Raw genomic sequence first — 19,294 nt, 5'->3', positions numbered from 1 at the left:
GATGAAGCAAATATCCTCGGGGACTGTGGTATTAAATAAACAGGTGATATGTGCTAATTGACCACGTGGTGTTGACGTGGTGTTGATTACCAACATTAGAAAGAAAGTATCACTCATTGATGTCGCAATACCATGTGACATCAGAGTAGAAGGGAAAAGATTGAAAAGTATCACGATAGAGAGAGAGAGAGAGGGAGAGAGAGACGAGAGAGAGAGAGAGAGAGAGAGAGAGAGAGAGAGAGAGAGAGAGAACTTTGATATCATAGTATATCTGTAAAGACTGATATATAATTATGTACACTGATCTTGACCCTGCATGTGAAAATAACCTCTATAGGCACTCTACTAATGTGTTTAAGTAGTGCCAAGGAATAGTCAGAATCCAGATTTCGAATAAAATTTGACCCTTGAAAAACCCTACAGGTTATACAACGAATATTCAGCTACGGCCTCTGGCATCTTTGAATAAAAATAAAAATTGATTTTCATAATTACCTACTTTAGACTTGCTAAACTTGGGTGCGTTGTTCAGCGGCTTAAGCAACAACGAGAAATCATAATTATGAAAATAGATCTACATTATATTAATGCAGCTGAGGCAGCAAATACTTTTAATCAAACAAGTTAAAAGATGGTTTACTTCATGAAAAGAGTTAAAAGTAATGAAATAATATCAATGTAAATTAAAATTATAAAATATAAATAAAACAATGAATAAAAAAAAATAATATATAAATGAATAAAAATAAATTGATAAAAAAAAAATTAAATAAAAAACAAAAATAAATAAAAATAAAAAATTGAAAATAAATAAATAAAATAGATTAAAAATAAATGAATAAATAAATAAAATAAATAAATAAATAAAAATAAATAAAAAACTTAATACAAGCATCAAAATAAATAAATAAATATATAAACAAAAATATATAAATAAAAATAAATAAATATTTAAAAAAATTTTTCAAAATCAATGAAAATAAATAAATGCATAAAAGTAAATAAATAAATAAATAAAATAATAAATAAATAAATAATAAAAATAAGTAATAAATAAAAATAAAATAATGAATAAAAATAAATCAATATATAAATAGAAATAAACAAGAAAAAAATAAAATAAATAAAAAAATAATATATACCTAATAAATAAATAAATAAATAAATAAATAAATAAATATATCACAATAAATAAATAATTAAATAATAAAAATAAATAATAAATGAAGAAATAAATAAATATCAATAATAAAGAAATAAAAAAAAAAATAAATGAATAATAAAAAATAACTAATAAATAAAAATAAATCAATAGATAAATAAATTAATAAATAAACATATATATATATAGTATATATATATATATATATATATATATATATATATATATATATATATAAAAAATGAATAAAAAATGCAAAAAACACATATATTAAAAAAAAATAACAATAATTATTTAAAAATAATACATAAACAAAAATAAATAAATGGAAATAAATAAAATAATAAATATATAAAAATAAAAATAAATAAATACATAAATAATAAAAAAGGAAAAAATCAATATGTAAAAATAAATAATAAATAATAATAAAGATAAATAAAATAAATACTTAAATAAAAATTATAAAAATTAAGAAATAAATAGATAAAAATAAATATATAAAAATAAATATATAAAAAATAAACAAGATATAAATAAAAATATACATAAAAACTAAAAAATTTATAAAAATGAATAAATAAACATATATATAAATAACTAACTGAATAATTAAATAAATAAATAAAAATAAATAAATAAACGAAAATAGATAAAATAAGTAAAATAAAAACTAAAAATATATAAGTATAAAGGATAAAAATAATGAAAATAAAAATCAATAATAATAATAAAAAAAATCAATGAAAATAAATAAATACATAAAAATATATGAATATAATAAAACGAATAAGTAAACAACTAATAAAAGAATAAGTAAAAAAATAAAAATAAATAACAATAAATAAATAAAATAAATAAATAAATAAAAATAAATAAATAAGTTATCAAAATTACATAAATAAATAAAAAATAAAAAAACTAATAAATAATAATTAAAAAATTGGTCAATAAATAAAAGTATATAGATAAATAAATAAATGGAAATAAGTAAAAATAAATATAAATAATAATTAAAATATATGAAAATTAATACAATATACAAAGTAAACAAAATGAAAAAATATAAATTGATAAAAAGTAAAAGTAAATAAATTTATATGTTAAATAATTAAAAAATAAAAATAAAAAATAAAAATAAAAATAATCAATAGACAAAAACATAAATTAATAAAAAAAAATAAAAATAAATAAAATTAAACAAACAAAAAATAAATAAATAAATAAAAAAAATAAAAATATATAAATGAAAAATAATTAAATAAATACAATCATATATGTAAACAAAAAAATGAATATTTTAAACAAAAAATAAATAAAAACATGAAAAATAATAATAAAACTAAAATAAATATAATGCACATGAAAAAAACATAAAAATAAAAAGAAATAAACAAATAAACATAAACAAAGCAAAAATAATAAATAACATAAAAAATATTAAAATCAAAATATATAAAATAATAAAAAATTAAATAAAACTAATATAATAATAAATTGAAATAGAAATACTTAAGAAAATCATTAATTTAACTGAAATCAAATAAAAATGATATAAAAATAATAAGTAAAATAAATAATAATAATAATATAATATAATAATAATAAAATAAAAGTAATAAATAGAAATAAAAACAATAATAATATATAAAATAAATCGAAAAATATAAATTAAAAATAATAATTAGAAAATAAAATAATAATAATAATAATAATAATAATAATAATAATAATAATAATAATAATAATAATAATAATAATAATAATAATAATAATAATAATAAGACTAGCAGAGGTTAATATCAGGAGAGGGATCTTCCAGGGCGACTCACTGTCCCCACTACTCTTCGTAGTAGCCATGATTCCCATGACAAAAGTACTACAGAAGATGGATGCCGGGTACCAACTCAAGAAAAGAGGCAACAAAATCAACCATCTGATGTTCATGGACGACATCAAGCTGTATGGTAAGAGCATCAAGGAAATAGATACCCTAATCCAGACTGTAAGGATTGTATCTGGGGACATCAGGATGGAGTTTGGAATAGAAAAATGCGCCTTAGTCAACATACAAAAAGGCAAAGTAACGAGAACTGAAGGGATAAAGCTACCAGATGGGAGCAACATCAAACACATAGATGAGACAGGATACAAATACCTGGGAATAATGGAAGGAGGAGATATAAAACACCAAGAGATGAAGGACACGATCAGGAAAGAATATATGCAGAGACTCAAGGCGATACTCAAGTCAAAACTCAACGCCGGAAATATGATAAAAGCCATAAACACTGGGCAGTGCCAGTAATCAGATACAGCAAGCAGGAATAGAATGGAAGGACGAAGGCAGAATCCGCAGCATAGATCAGAAAACCAGGAAACAAATGACAATACACAAAGCACTACACCCAAGAGCAAATACGGACAGACTATACATAACACGAAAGGAAGGAGGGAGAGGACTACTAAGTATAGAGGACTGCGTCAACATCGAAAACAGAGCACTGGGGCAATATCTGAAAACCAGTGAAGACGAGTGGCTAAAGAGTGCATGGGAAGAAGGACTAATAAAAGTAGACGAAGACCAAGAAATATACAGAGACAGGAGAAAGACAGAAAGAACAGAGGACTGGCACAACAAACCAATGCACGGACAATACATGAGACAGACTAAAGAACTAGCCAGCGATGACAATTGGCAATGGCTACAGAGGGGAGAGCTAAAGAAGGAAACTGAAGGAATGATACAGCGGCCAACAAAGATCAGGCCTAAGAACCAGATATGTTCAAAGTACGATAGACGGAAATAACATCTCTCCATATGTAGGAAGTGCAATACGAAAAATGAAACCATAAACCACATAGCAAGTGAATGCCCGGCACTTGCACAGAACCAGTACAAAAAGAGGCATGATTCAGTGGCAAAAGCCCTCCACTGGAGCCTGTGCAAGAAACATCAGCTACCTTGCAGTAATAAGTGGTACGAGCACCAACCTGAAGGAGTGATAGAAAACGATCAGGCAAAGATCCTCTGGGACTATGGTATCAGAACGGATAGGGTGATACGTGCAAACAGACCAGACGTGACGTTGATTGACAAAGTCAAGAAGAAAGTATCACTCATTGATGTCGCAATACCATGGGACACCAGAGTTGAAGAGAAAGAGAGGGAAAAAATGAAAAAATATAAGTATCAGATCTGAAAATAGAAATAAGAAGGATATGGGATATGCCAGTGGAAATCGTACCCATAATCATAGGAGCACTAGGCACGATCCCAAGATCCCTGAAAAGGAATCTAGAAAAACTAGAGGCTGAAGTAGCTCAGGATCATGCAGAAGAGTGTGATTCCTAGAAACGGCACACATAGTAAGAAAAGTGATGGACTCCTAAGGAGGCAGGATGCAACCCGGAACCCCACACTATAAATACCACCCAGTCGAATTGGAGGACTGTGATAGAGCAAAACAAAAAAAAAAAAAAAAAAAAAAAAAAAAAAAAAATAATAATAATAATAATAATAATAATTAATAATGATAAGCAGAATCCTGGAATATACGTATATAGGGCAGAGGAAAGCACCATCAGCTTCCTCAAAAATAAAATGGGCAACTGGAATGCAGTATCTACAAGGTCTGGATAAGACTAGGAGAGGTTAACATCAGGAGAGGGATCTCCAGGGTTAACTGTCCCCAAACCTCTTCGTAGTAGCCATTATTTACATGACAAAGGTACTACAGAAGATGGACCCAAGCACGACTTCAGCAAGAGTTTCTACTTGTGCAAAGTGCATGGGCACACAGCTTCCCGGCCGAGATGCCCCAAGAAAGCAGCTGCCGTTACTGCCATTGCAATGACAGGGACGACAATCCTTTAGTTCTAATATGCCCTCCAGCGCCGGGCCTGTAATGCTGCCCTCCTAGAGATCGCTATCCTGCCCACTATGTCCGAGTTTTCGATGACAGTGATGAGCAGATATCCATCATTCGCGAGGATGGGATTCCTTACGGAGCTCGGGTTGACACCCACCAATTCCTCACAAAGAAAAGCCTCAACCGCGTTAATATGTGCTTACCTACTATTTGGTCGAGAGTTACACGACCTCACCGATCTAAGGTATGTACTATGGAAGTTATACCGTCCTGCTAGGACATGATTTGAAGCCTCCTCCTACTTTCACAGTACCAGGGCCCCCGCCCTTTCTTACATACCTCCAGACCAATCCTACAGTCCTCCAAGAACCAAGGTATCTGGAGAGAGAGGTAGCGTCATCCTCAATCAATATCCCAGAAGCCTCTTTGTACTTTGCTGAACATCTGTACAAGAAGTCTCCTGATGTTTGGTGCGAGCGTGATTCTTTATAGCCCCCTCCTGGGCGTGGCAGGAGAGCCTCTTACACAGGTGCATGCTGGTCATACCAAAGGTAGGCACAAGTAAGGTGGTTGCATCTGGAGGAAGGAAATCGGCTTGTCATCTCTTGCCTGCCTAGTCCGACGGTCCCATTACACCTGGGCGGCTGTTGCGATGAAATGACGTCATACTACAGATATGACGTCATATACCGAAATATTTCTTGAAAATCAATGAAAATCTAAATATATCTTTATGTTTTCCTGTTTTATGAGGCACCACACACCATAATTTAATTTATCTATGTTAAAATGTCAATATAGTTTTTCAAAAAGACCGACTTCCCTCTTTGACATTTGAAAGGTCGCGAGCAGTGTAGAAATGGGGAGGAGCTTAGTGATAGAAAACGATCCAGCAAATATCCTCGGAGACTGGTATCAATACATATGTATGTACACTGATCTTGACCCGGCATGTGAAAATGGCCTCGATAGTTGTTTCTAAACTGCCTGTTTAACTAGTGTCATGGAATAGTCAGAATCCTGACTTCGAATAAAAATGAATGTTTAATAACAGACTATGGCATCTTTGAATAAAATTAAATTGCCTTTCATAATTACCTGTCTTAGACATGCCAACCTTCGGTGTATTGTTCAGCAGTTTGAGCAACAAAGTGAAAATCATAATCATGAAAACAGACCTACATAATATTTAATTTAAAGTTTAAAAGATGGTTTACTTCAAGAATAAAGGTAAAAATAATGAAATATCAAAATAAATTAAAATTAAAAAATACAAATAAAAATAATAAGTAAATAAAATGAACAAATAAATATATAAATAAAAATAAATAAAGGAAATAAAATAAAAATAAAAATAAGTAAAATTAAATAAAAATAAAAGTGAATAAATAAATAAATATAAAATAATAAATAAATAATCAAAAACAAATAAATGAATGAATAAATAAATAAATAAAGAATAACTAAACTAAAAGAAATAAAAAATGAATAATAAATAATAAAATGAATAAAGAAGTAATAAATAAAAAAATAAATAAATAAATAAAAATAAATCAATATATAAATAAAAACAAATAAAAAATAAAAAATAATAAATAAATACAATAAATCTAATAGATATATAATAATAAATAATAAAAATAAATGAACGAATAAATAAATAAATAAATGAATAAAAATAAATAAATGAAAATAAATAAATAATTAAATAAAAATAATTAAATTAATAGATAAACATATATCTGAATAAATAAAAGGATAAATAAATAAAATGAAAATAGATTTAAAAAAATGAATAAATGAAAATAAAAAAAAATAATAAAAATAACAGAAAAATAGGTGATAAAAAAGAATTCTATATCAATAAAAATAACTAAATATAATAAATAAAAAATAAAAAATAATAATAAAAGTAAATAAATTAATAAAATAAAAAATAATAAAATAAAATTAAAAATTAAAAAAACATAGAAATATAATTAATAATGAATAAACAAATAAAATAATAAGTTAAAATAAATAATACATAGAGATAAATTAATTAGTAAAAATGAAAAAATAAATATATGAATGCAAATAAATAAATAAAGAAATACATGAATAAATGAAAAATTAATAAATATATAAATAAAAATGAATATATACAATAAATATATAAAACAAAATGAATAATTGAAATATATAAGCAAAAATAAATAAAAACATAAAAATAAATAAATTATTAAAAACGAGAATAAAAACAAATATTTATAAGAATAAAAATAAAAAAAAATTAAAAATATATAAATAAATAAATAAAAATATAGGGGAAAAATATATAAATAATGAATAAATAAATAAATAGAAATAAATAAAAATAAATATAGAAAATAAATAAATGAAAATATAAAAAATAATTAAAATATAAAAAATGCAAATAGTAAAATGAATAAAAAATGATAAATGAAAAAAATATTAAAATAATAATATATAAATAAAACTAAATAATAATAAATATAGATAAAAATCAATTACTAAAAATAAATAGATAAATAAAACAAAAATAAACAAAAATAAATAATTAAATGAAAAAATTATTATGTAAATATGATTAAATACATAAACAAGATAAATTAATATTTATACATAAAGAATGAAACAGAATAATAAGAATAAGATAGATATAAGCACATGAAAAAATCATAAAAATAAAATAAGAATAATGAAAATAAAATGATGATAATAAAAAAATAAAATTTAAAAAAATATAAAAGAAATAAATTAAATAAAACATTAAAAAATAACATATAAAATAATAATATATATAAACTAATAAAATATAATAAATAAAAATAAAAAAAAAATATTTAAGATAATAAATTTAATTTAAACGAAATAAAATGATGAAATAATGATGAGTAAAATACAAATAATAATAATAAAAAATAAAAAAAATATATATAATAAAAAAGAAATAAAAACAATACTAATAACTATAACAAATATAAAAATAAAAATGAAAAAATAATAATGAGAACAATAAAATAATAGTAATAAGCAGAATCCTTGAACACATATGGGGCAGAGGAAAGCACCTTCAGCTTTCTCAAAAATAAAATGGGCAATATGTACTATGGAGGTTATACCGTCCTGCTAGGACAAAATATGAAGCCTCCTCCTACCTTTTCACAGTCCCAGGGTCCCCGCCCGTTTCTTACATACCTCCAGACATATTCTACAGTCCTCCAAGAACGTAGGTATCTACAGAGAGAGGTAGCGTCAACCTCACTCAATATCCCAGAAGCCTCTATTTGTACTTTGCTGAACATTTGTACAAGAAGTCTCCTGATGTTTGGTGCAGTCGTGGTTCTTTATAGACCCCTCCTGGGCGTGGTACGAGTCTCTTACATTGGCGTATGCTGGTCATACCATAGGTGGGCATAAGTAAGGTGGTTGCATCTGGAGCGAAGGAAATCGGCTTGTCATCTATTGCCTACCTAGGCCACGCCCCCTTTACACCTGGCCGACTGTGCGATGAAGGCAGGCTTGTAGTAATTATAATTTAATTGAAATGCTATTAATTACACATTCTTAGGGTAACTGTAATAATAATTCTTCATAGAAATCACTGCATAATATTAATTCTAGTTGTAAATAAATAAATAAATGAAGATAAATAAACCCTCCTGGGTGTGGTAGGAGAGTTTCTTACACAGGCGCAGGCTGGTCATATCATAGGTGGGCATAAGTAAGGTGGCTACATCTGGAGCAAAGGAAATCGGCTTGTCATCATCTCTTGCTTGCTTATGCCACGCCTCTTTTACACCTGGGCGGCTGTGGGATGAAGGCAGGCTTGTAGTAATTGTAATTCAATTGAAATGTTATTCATTCCACATTTTTAAGGTAACTGTAATTGTAGTTCTTTAAAGAAATCTCTTTTTTATATTAACTTTAGTAGTAACTGAAATTTGCTATACGATGAAGACGTCATACTACAGATGTGACGTCACCTGCCGAAATATTTCTTGGACATCAATGAAAATCTAAACATTTCCTTATTTTTTTTCCTGATTTATGTGGCCCCACCAGATACCATGATTTAGCTATGTTAAAAGGTCAATATAGTTAAAAAGACCGCCTTTCCTCTTTGAGAACTGAAGTATGACGAGCAGACTATAAATGGGGGGGAGGAGCTTAGTGATAGAAAACGATCAAGCAAACTATCCTCGGGGACTGGTATGTATCAATACACAAAAGGTGATATGTGCCAATAGACCACAGCGTGGCAGATAAGAGTGATTTTTTAGAAAAATCGTGCAAATGATGATGCAAGCATCAAATTTGGCACAATTGTTCTCTAAGGGATACTAATCTAATCTGCCCGATTGGCCAATTGAAAATCCAAAATGGCGGCCATTTTTTAAGATGGCCGCCAAAATAACCACCTGACGTTGATGTTTTGTTAAAAATATTTACAGTTGTCCGAACTGCATGATCTAAGTGCGGATTCCTATGTTTTTAAGCCTGCTGATGTATATTTTCTAGTTTATAACATGGTTAAGGCACTGTATTAAAGGGGTGATTGTCGGGCACTACCAAGGCATATTGGTGACATCACAGCTGTGAAACTCAGCATGTGGTTCAGTGTTAGCTAAGTAGGGAATTTATGTTGGTATCATACTGCAACAACCTGCTAGTATCCCAAATACTGCCTAATCAACCCCAAATCAGTTAGGCGGCTACACCTGAATGGACAGGACGTGCCAGCGTGAGAGAGCCGGTACCAAGGCTAACAGGGTTTTAGTATCTGGAGGTGGTGTACAGATCACATGGGACTTAGGACACTGGACGAATGATCGGACTAGGTGTATGGCACAGTGCAAGAACCTAGTTCTATCCCATACAGGAAAGCGCCTATTGTATATTACAGGACATAAGAGGCCTATTGTACTATCACATGTACAGGGTGGTAAAAGGATAAACCCTCGACCCTGAATGTCATCGTAATCAAGGATGCGAACTCTACTGGACGATCATGGAAAACAGACTGGACCAAGTGTTGCCTATGTCAGGAGGTTAAGAAAGAAGATCTAAAATCTCCCCAGGCCAATCCTGCCAGAAGAGGGGATGATGGATATTTGAACCTGGCAAAGAATATTCCTCTGTTTCACTCACTCAATGGGCTACCAATCAAGCTGGACCCTGCAAGACTTGACGAAGGTTCTGGGATAGAGGAAACATTGAGAAAAAATAAGGCACAATATCATGAGAGCTGCAGGCTTCTGTTCAACAACACAAAGTTACAATGAGCTGAAAAGAGAGCAAGTCATGTAGGTCCTAGTGATGAGGGCAGTAGAAGTAAGTTTCCACGAAAGCTCCAAGAAACTAAAACAAAAGAATGCTTCTTCTGTGAAACTGAAGGAGTGGAGCTTAGAGAAGCAATGACAATGCATGTAAATAGGAGAATAAATGAATGTGCCATAACACTCAGTGATACAAAACTTCTCGCCAAACTATGTGCAGGAGATGTCGTAGCCCAAGAAGTGAAATAGCACCCTGGCTGTTTGGTGGCATTGTATAACCAAGAACGGGCATATCTAAAGGCGCAGGAGCAAGAAAAAGCACAGGAAGGATGTATATCCAATTGCTTTCTCAGAACTAGTCACCTACATCTGCGAGATGAAAAATGGCAGTGAGAGGCCACCGATTTTCAAGCTTGCTCATTTGACCAAGCTTTACAAGTAGAGGCTGGAACAGCTTGGTGTTGACTTGTCTGATGTTCATCCTACTTGACTCAAGGATCAGCTGCTTTTGCACATTCCACAGCTGCAAGCTAATTGCCAAGGACGAGAAATTCTGTTGGTTGTTGAAACTGATGTAGGTTCAATCCTATCAGAAGCATCTCGTTATGGTGAAGCGATCCATCTAGCAAAAGCAGCTGGGATAATAAGACAAGACATGCTCCGTCAGAAGTCGAATTTCAGCAGCTATTTTCAAGACAAAGATTTACAACAGGCTGTGCCACCATCACAAACACAGTGGAAGTGGCAAGAATATGGAGAGGACAAGTTCGTTGTCATGTTCAGAGGCCTTCCTATAGAAATGGCTTCACTGAGATCGATAGGAACATTACTACGAGACAGTGGGATGACCAGTGCCATTGTGGAAGCAGGGGTGGCCTCATCTGGTACATCAGAGTCTTACCTGTCTGCATCCAGTGTCGCAAAGACAAGACAAGCACACCAGATTACAGCATGCAGCTTGTACAAACTGATGAAGGCATATCACGATTTCTGCTCTGAAGGGTCTAGCACATCAGAAATAACCTTTGAGGATTGATGTGAAAAACGGAAGAAAGAGAGCCTGCAGTTCCAATTCTGGAGTCTGGTTCTGGACATCGAACTCACGATATTCACCCTCATCCACTCATTCAGAGAGGGAGACTTCAACTTGTACTGTGAAGCACTTTCAGAACTGGTGTCTTACTTCTTTGCAAATAACAATGTTAACTATGCCCGGTGGATCACTATTCACCTAAGAGATATGATGTCACTCGAACAACATCCAGACGTGGCCAAGAAGTTTCACAATGGTAACTTTGTCATCCACAAGTCGAGAAGAGAATTCTCTGGCATGGCGATTGATTAAGCGCACGAGCACAATAATGCAGTGATCAAAGGTGATGGAGGAGCAATTGGGTCTACAGAAGCCCGTCAGCACTTTGCAGGTGGATGGTCGCTGGACCTGAAGTTAGTTGTCTACTAGCTGGATACGAGGCCATGTCTGGTATGAAGGATGCCACATACAGCAGCACACACCACGAGCAGACGCCGAGTGCCCAGAAATCTTTCTTTAAAAAGGTGAAATCACTCTCTGTGGTGATGCAGGAGATGGGTAACCCATTCCAAGAAGAATCAGCAGACCTGATGGTGTTCGATACAAAGAACATTGCAGACCCAAATCTAGCTGAAATGGTAGCTACACATCACTGGCGAGGCAAAGAGCAGTTCCTATCATTTATGAAAGGGCCAGAGGAATGAAGCTGAAAGTCTTTTCTATCATCCAAACAAGAACAGGCTGAGGGAATTTCTAAGGAGAAAGTCCTAAAAAGATGACTGATCAGTTATTCTCGCGACTGTTCATCTCAAGCTAGAACAGACAGTATGACTTGCAAGAATTCTTCAAGCACAAGAATCAGTCATACCCTGCATCTCTCAGTGACAGCGGCAAGCTTCATACGTGTCAGAAGTGACAGCTGGTTGAAATTCTTGAAGCGGAGTGGGAGAACCAAAGAGAGATACACTTATCAATGATGGCTCAGCACTTATCAATTCCACACCTCCATGTACTCCAAAGACATTTAATGGCTATGCAAAAGAAGACATCATCCCAAAGGTGGATTCCTATGGTGCTCAGTACAAGCAGGTGGACATAGTCTTTGATGTATACAAGAAATCAAGTCTGAAATCAGAGACGAGGTAAAATAGCGGGAAAGGAATCAGAAGAAGGGACAGGAACAAGCAAGACACAGGGAAAACTGGCAAAGCTTCCTTCGTGACCCCAGCAACAAGACTGAACTGTTTCACTTTCTGGCCAAAAAGATGTGTAAAGCAGAAACGACAAGCACAGTGATCGTCACAAAAGGAGAGATGCTATTAGCAACACAGTGAAGTCTCTGCATGCTGTGTCCCCATGTTATCACGAAGAAGCTGACAGTCAAATACCTGTTCACACTAGGGATGGAACGACTGACCGGAGCAAGTCTATAATCATCAAAGCTAATGACACAGATGTGCCAGTCATAGCAATATCTGTACTGCCATATTTCCAGAAAACTAGGTCTTCAGGAAATGTGGATTGCCTTTGGCCAAGGAGCCCATATGCGATGGATTCCAGTCCATGAGGTAGTTTCTGCAATTGGGCTTGAGAAAACTAGAGGGATCCCCAATTTTCACGTATTCACTGGATGTGACATTGAGTCTGCCTTCTGTGGGAAAGCAAAGAAATCTGCATGCAGACTTGGAATGTATTTAATATTTCTTAGCCAGCATCCAACACTGATTCGTGATCTTGACATGCAGAAGCTGGAAAGATTCGTTGTCCTCATGTACGACAGATCAAATGCTGCCGCTGGGGTGGACGAAGCAGACTAGATCTGTTTGCCCACAAGCAGAGGCCGTACACCTCAATTCTAACAACACAGGCAGCCTTCAGAGAACATGCTACTCGTGCAGCTTACCAGGCTGGGATCATCTGAGGCCAGGCAACCCACCGGGATCCACACATGAGCAGTCCAGCTGAATGGGGGTGGAGACAGAAAGGGGAAGCATGGCAGATACATTGACAAAGTGCTCCTGTAAGAAGATTTGCAAAGGAAGATGCAAGTGCTCTCAGGCAGAGCTGCCTTGCACATCACTCTGCAGCTGTATATGTGAACAGTAGCAGATCGAGAAATAGCAGAATAAGTCTAAGTAATCACCCCAAAATCTCAAATTGTCAACCACTACATTTTGATAGTCAAACTTAGAGAATCCCATTTCTAGAATAATGACATGGGACCCATCTGAAACAAAGAGACATATCCATTATATTCCCCACCACACAATGTTAAATAAATGTATACACTTCACTCTTCTCTCTTTTTAGAGGCAACTGTTTTTAAGTCATTTAAATATGTGCCATACCTTTTTTTGATGGGTTTGTACCAGCACCGGATGTCCTCTGAACCGTCTTCCTCCTCTCAAAGAATGTGTCCTTTCTATTAAGTGTCTTGAGCGTTGGACCTATCATGCATGCACAAATGGATGTATACATCTGCCACACCCTAAGCTCCCCATGGCAACTGTTTGAACAGCCATAGGCCCCGCAATGAACACTCATCAAATTCCTTCGTTTCCAAGAAGGCTATCTCTAGGTGTCTCTGTCTCCAAGCTAGAAAAACTGATACCACATAAAACACTGAAACATTAATTTCTTCTTTTAATATATATATATACATATATATATATATATATATATATATACATATATATATATATATATATATATATATATATATGTATTATATATATATATATATATATTCACATAAAAATATATATATATATATATATATATATATATATATATATATATATATATATATATTTATATGTTGCAACAAATCACTGTAGACGTGTGATGATCATATATGCATACAGCCAGGAGAAGGGTGAAATGAAATGACTTGAACCGAGCGCTTTCATGTATTTCTACACCTCATCAGGGTTCAGGTACAAGTGCCAAGAAAACAAATACAGAGTCACAAGAAGACTTCGTGGCAAGACAAACAACGCTAACAACTACCAGACAGTTCTAATACCTAATAGCCTACTTGTTTTAAAATACCCTTCTTTAAAATTTCATCAACTTTGTACAAACCTAGGCTGATATTCAATAAATTATCACAGTCTTGTTTAATTATACATGATTCTATTAAATTTCTTTTCACCAAATCTCTACAAAACATAATTTCCTTTGAGTCTGTCCAGTTAATACCATGATCACTATTATTCATATGCACAAATAATGCGTTTGACATATTACCAGTTCTTACATTATATTTGTGCTGTTTTAATCGAACTGTCAATGTCTTTCCACTTTGTCCCACGTAAGTTTTATTACAATTTTTGCACGGAATCTTATAAATACAACCTGTTCCATTTCCAGGTGAATTTCTAATCAGCCAGTTTCTAATAGTTCCTAGGGTTTTGAACACAACATTAATAACTAGTGGCTTGACTTGTATCGGGATGTTTATATTAAAGCATGTATAAAAAGGAAGCACTAAAAGGTTTTTGTTTTCGAACTTTTCAGTTTTTGTCAATCCATAAAACGTTTTTCGTGCCTTACAATAGGTGTTTTCAATAAAACTGTTTGGGTACCTCAAATTGCCAGCAATTTCACGTATCTTGTCAATTTCATGATCTAAAAATTCGGGGCTGCTGACCCGCAGGGCCCTTAAAAACATAGCAGAAAAAACAGCAGTCTTAGTTCTAAAAGGATGGTTTGAATAAAAATGTACATAAGAACAAATATTTGTGGGTTTCCTATAACAGAAAATTTGAACTTTCTATCAAATCTATGTACCAAAACATCTAAAAATGGCAATTTTCCTTCTTCTTCCCTCTCAAGGGTGAACTTTATGGAGGGCACTAGTGCATTTAGTCTACTAAGAAAGTTGTTTACGTTCTTTTTCACTGGGCCATGAACAAAAGATGTCATCCACATATCTTATCCATAACACACCTCTTGGCAATAAATTCGGTAAATATTTTCTTTCAAAAAACTCCATATATAGATTGCTAAGTATAGGAGAAAGAGGATTTCCCATGGCCATACCGAATTTCTGTTCATAATAATTACCATTAAAAGTAAACTTGCAACCTTTGATACACAATTTTATAAGTTCTATTAAAGTTTTGTGTGGCAATATGAACACATGTTTTTTCATTTCATCCTCCAGAAACTCTTAACAGGTCATCTATTGGCACCTTGTAAAAGAGAAGTAACGTCGAAACTCACCATTATAAAGTCATAATTTGGGTTAAAATTATTAAGACGACTGATAAAATCTAACATTATTTTCGAGAGAACATCCCGAGACCGTCCCCACTAGTGGTGTAAGTATTTCAACAAGCCATTTTGATAGTTTATATGCAAAAGACCAACAGAGCTTATAATAGGTCTTACTGGATTACCTTTTTATGCGTTTTTATAGTACCATACAGATAAGGAGAAGAAGTTGGGCAAATAGTTAGAAATTTTTGTACTAAATCCTTATGGTTATACAAGAGTTTCTTAATATTCTTGTTAAACTGAGCATTATCATTTTCTAAAGTACTGTTTCTCAGTCGGATATAGGTAGTATGATCGTCTAACAGTTCGTACATTTTTCTCTCATATTCAGTTTTATCCAATATAACCAGAGCACTTGACTTATCTGCTTTCGTGACGTGGAGAGTGTTATCTTTCTTAATTTTCTTGTAAGTTTCAAAAAACCTCTTTGGAATAGTAGGTGATATACCCAATCCAGCAATACCGTATATCATACCCTTGCAGATATTCAGTTTGTCAATAGGGATGTTGCTGAACTTTTCCAATTGACAGAAGGCATTACCTATTTCCAACCAATCAATATCATTGTTAACAGAAAAATTCAAACCATAACCCAGAGCTGAGATAGTTTATGTTATCAAAAGTTTTTGTAGATAAATTACATACAAATTCAGAATTGGCATGTTTAGTCCAATTACTATGTTTTACCAAGTTATTTAGCTTTCTATCTAGCCTAATTTGCAATTTATTACACTCACATCTCATTTTATTATAACAAAAGTCATATAATACATTATTCCAATCTGTGGGGCATACATTATTAAAATTGTTCTTATCATATCTGAGTTTTTTGAAACAAGCATTTACATCCAGTTTACAAATATCGATATGCTTCTTTAAAATCCCGCGATGGTAGTCCTCAAATGGAGTGGTTGCTAGAAGGTCCAGACGTCTGGTAGTAAGTGACTTCGGCATAACTTGTTCATCCAAACATCGGTTGAGGAATCGGCATCTAATTTTCGTTTTGTGCGCCTGAACAAGAGAAGTAGCAAACTTATCCACGAAGTTCTTGATGGTAGGAAAAAGCATTCCAAAGTTACGATAGGTGGTGAAGAGGCGTCTGGCGTCCATACTGCAACAAATCACTGTAGACGTGTGATGATCATATATGCATACAGCCAGGAGAAGGGTGAAATGAAATGACTTGAACCGAGCGCTTTCATGTATTTCTACACCTCATCAGGGTTCAGGTACAAGTGCCAAGAAAACAAATACAGAGTCACAAGAAGACTTCGTGGCAAGACAAATGATGCTAAAAAACAAACAACGCTAACAACTACCAGACAGTTTCTAATACCTAATAGCCTACTTGTTTTAAAAATACCCTTCGTTAAAATCTCATCAACTTTGTACAAACCTAGGCTGATATTCAATAAATTATCACAGTCTTGTTTAATTATACATGATTCTATTAAATTTCTTTTCACCAAATCTCTACAAAACATAATTTCCTTTGAGTCTGTCCAGTTAATACCATGATCACTATTATTCATATGCACAAATAATGCATTTGACATATTACGTTTTATGGATTGACAAAAACTGAAAAGTTCGAAAACAAAAACTTTTTAGTGCTTCCTTTTTATACTAGCTTTAATAACATCCCGAGACAAGTCAAACCACTAGGTATTAATGTTGTGTTCAAAACTCTAGGAACTATTAGAAACTTGCTGATAAGAAATTCACCTGGAAATGGAACAGGTTGTATTTATAAGATTCCGTGCAAAAATTGTAATAAAACAAAAATTACGTGGGACAAAGTGGAAAGACATTGACAGTTCGATTAAAACAGCACAAATATAATGTAAGAACTGGTAATATGTCAAATGCATTATTTGTGCATATGAATAATAGTGATCATGGTATTAACTGGACAGACTCAAAGGAAATTATGTTTTGTAGAGATTTGGTGAAAAGAAATTTAATAGAATCATGTATAATTAAACAAGACTGTGATAATTTATTGAATATCAGCCTAGGTTTGTACAAAGTTGATGAGATTTTAACGAAGGGTATTTTAAAACAAGTAGGCTATTAGGTATTAGAACTGTCTGGTAGTTGTTAGCGTTGTTTGTTTTTTAGCATCATTTGTCTTGCCACGAAGTCTTCTTGTGACTCTGTATTTGTTTTCTTGGCACTTGTACCTGAACCCTGATGAGGTGTAGAAATACATGAAAGCGCTCGGTTCAAGTCATTTCATTTCACCCTTCTCCTGGCTGTATGCATATATGATCATCACACGTCTACAGTGATTTGTTGCAGTATGGACGCCAGACGCCTCTTCACCACCTATCGTAACTTTGGAATGCTTTTTCCTACCATCAAGAACTTCGTGGATAAGTTTGCTACTTCTCTTGTTCAGGCGCACAAAACGAAAATTAGATGCCGATTCCTCAACCGATGTTTGGATGAACAAGTTATGCCGAAGTCACTTACTACCAGACGTCTGGACCTTCTAGCAACCACTCCATTTGAGGACTACCATCGCGGGATTTTAAAGAAGCATATCGATATTTGTAAACTGGATGTAAATGCTTGTTTCAAAAAACTCAGATATGATAAGAACAATTTTAATAATGTATGCCCCACAGATTGGAATAATGTATTATATGACTTTTGTTATAATAAAATGAGATGTGAGTGTAATAAATTGCAAATTAGGCTAGATAGAAAGCTAAATAACTTGGTAAAACATAGTAATTGGACTAAACATGCCAATTCTGAATTTGTATGTAATTTATCTACAAAAACTTTTGATAACATAACTATCTCAGCTCTGGGTTATGGTTTGAATTTTTCTGTTAACAATAATATTGATTGGTTGGAAATAGGTAATGCCTTCTGTCAATTGGAAAAGTTCAGCAACATCCCTATTGACAAACTGAATATCTGCAAGGGTATGATATACGGTATTGCTGGATTGGGTATATCACCTACTATTCCAAAGAGGTTTTTTGAAACTTACAAGAAAATTAAGAAAGATAACACTCTCCACGTCACGAAAGCAGATAAGTCAAGTGCTCTGGTTATATTGGATAAAACTGAATATGAGAGAAAAATGTACGAACTGTTAGACGATCATACTACCTATATCCGACTGAGAAACAGTACTTTAGAAAATGATAATGCTCAGTTTAACAAGAATATTAAGAAACTCTTGTATAACCATAAGGATTTAGTACAAAAATTTCTAACTATTTGCCCAACTTCTCCTTATCTGTATGGTACTATAAAAACGCATAAACAAGGTAATCCAGTAAGACCTATTATAAGCTCTGTTGGTTCTTTTGCATATAAACTATCAAAATGGCTTGTTGAAATACTTACACCACTAGTGGGGACGGTCTCGTGGGATGTTCTCTCGAAAATAATGTAGATTTTATCAGTCTTAATTTTAACCCAAATTATGACTTTATAATGGTGAGTTTCGACGTTACTTCTCTTTTTACAAAGGTGCCAATAGATGACCTGTTAGAGTTTCTGGAGGATGAAATGAAAAACATGTGTTCATATTGCCACACAAAACTTTAATAGAACTTATAAAATTGTGTATCAAAGGTTGCAAGTTTACTTTTAATGGTAATTATTATGAACAGAAATTCGGTATGGCCATGGGAAATCCTCT

Source organism: Macrobrachium nipponense, chromosome 29 (assembly GCF_015104395.2).
Source record: "Macrobrachium nipponense isolate FS-2020 chromosome 29, ASM1510439v2, whole genome shotgun sequence".
Taxonomy (NCBI): Eukaryota; Metazoa; Arthropoda; class Malacostraca; order Decapoda; family Palaemonidae; genus Macrobrachium; species Macrobrachium nipponense.
The sequence above is the reverse complement of the archived record's forward strand: the minus strand, read 5'-3'. Positions refer to the sequence as shown.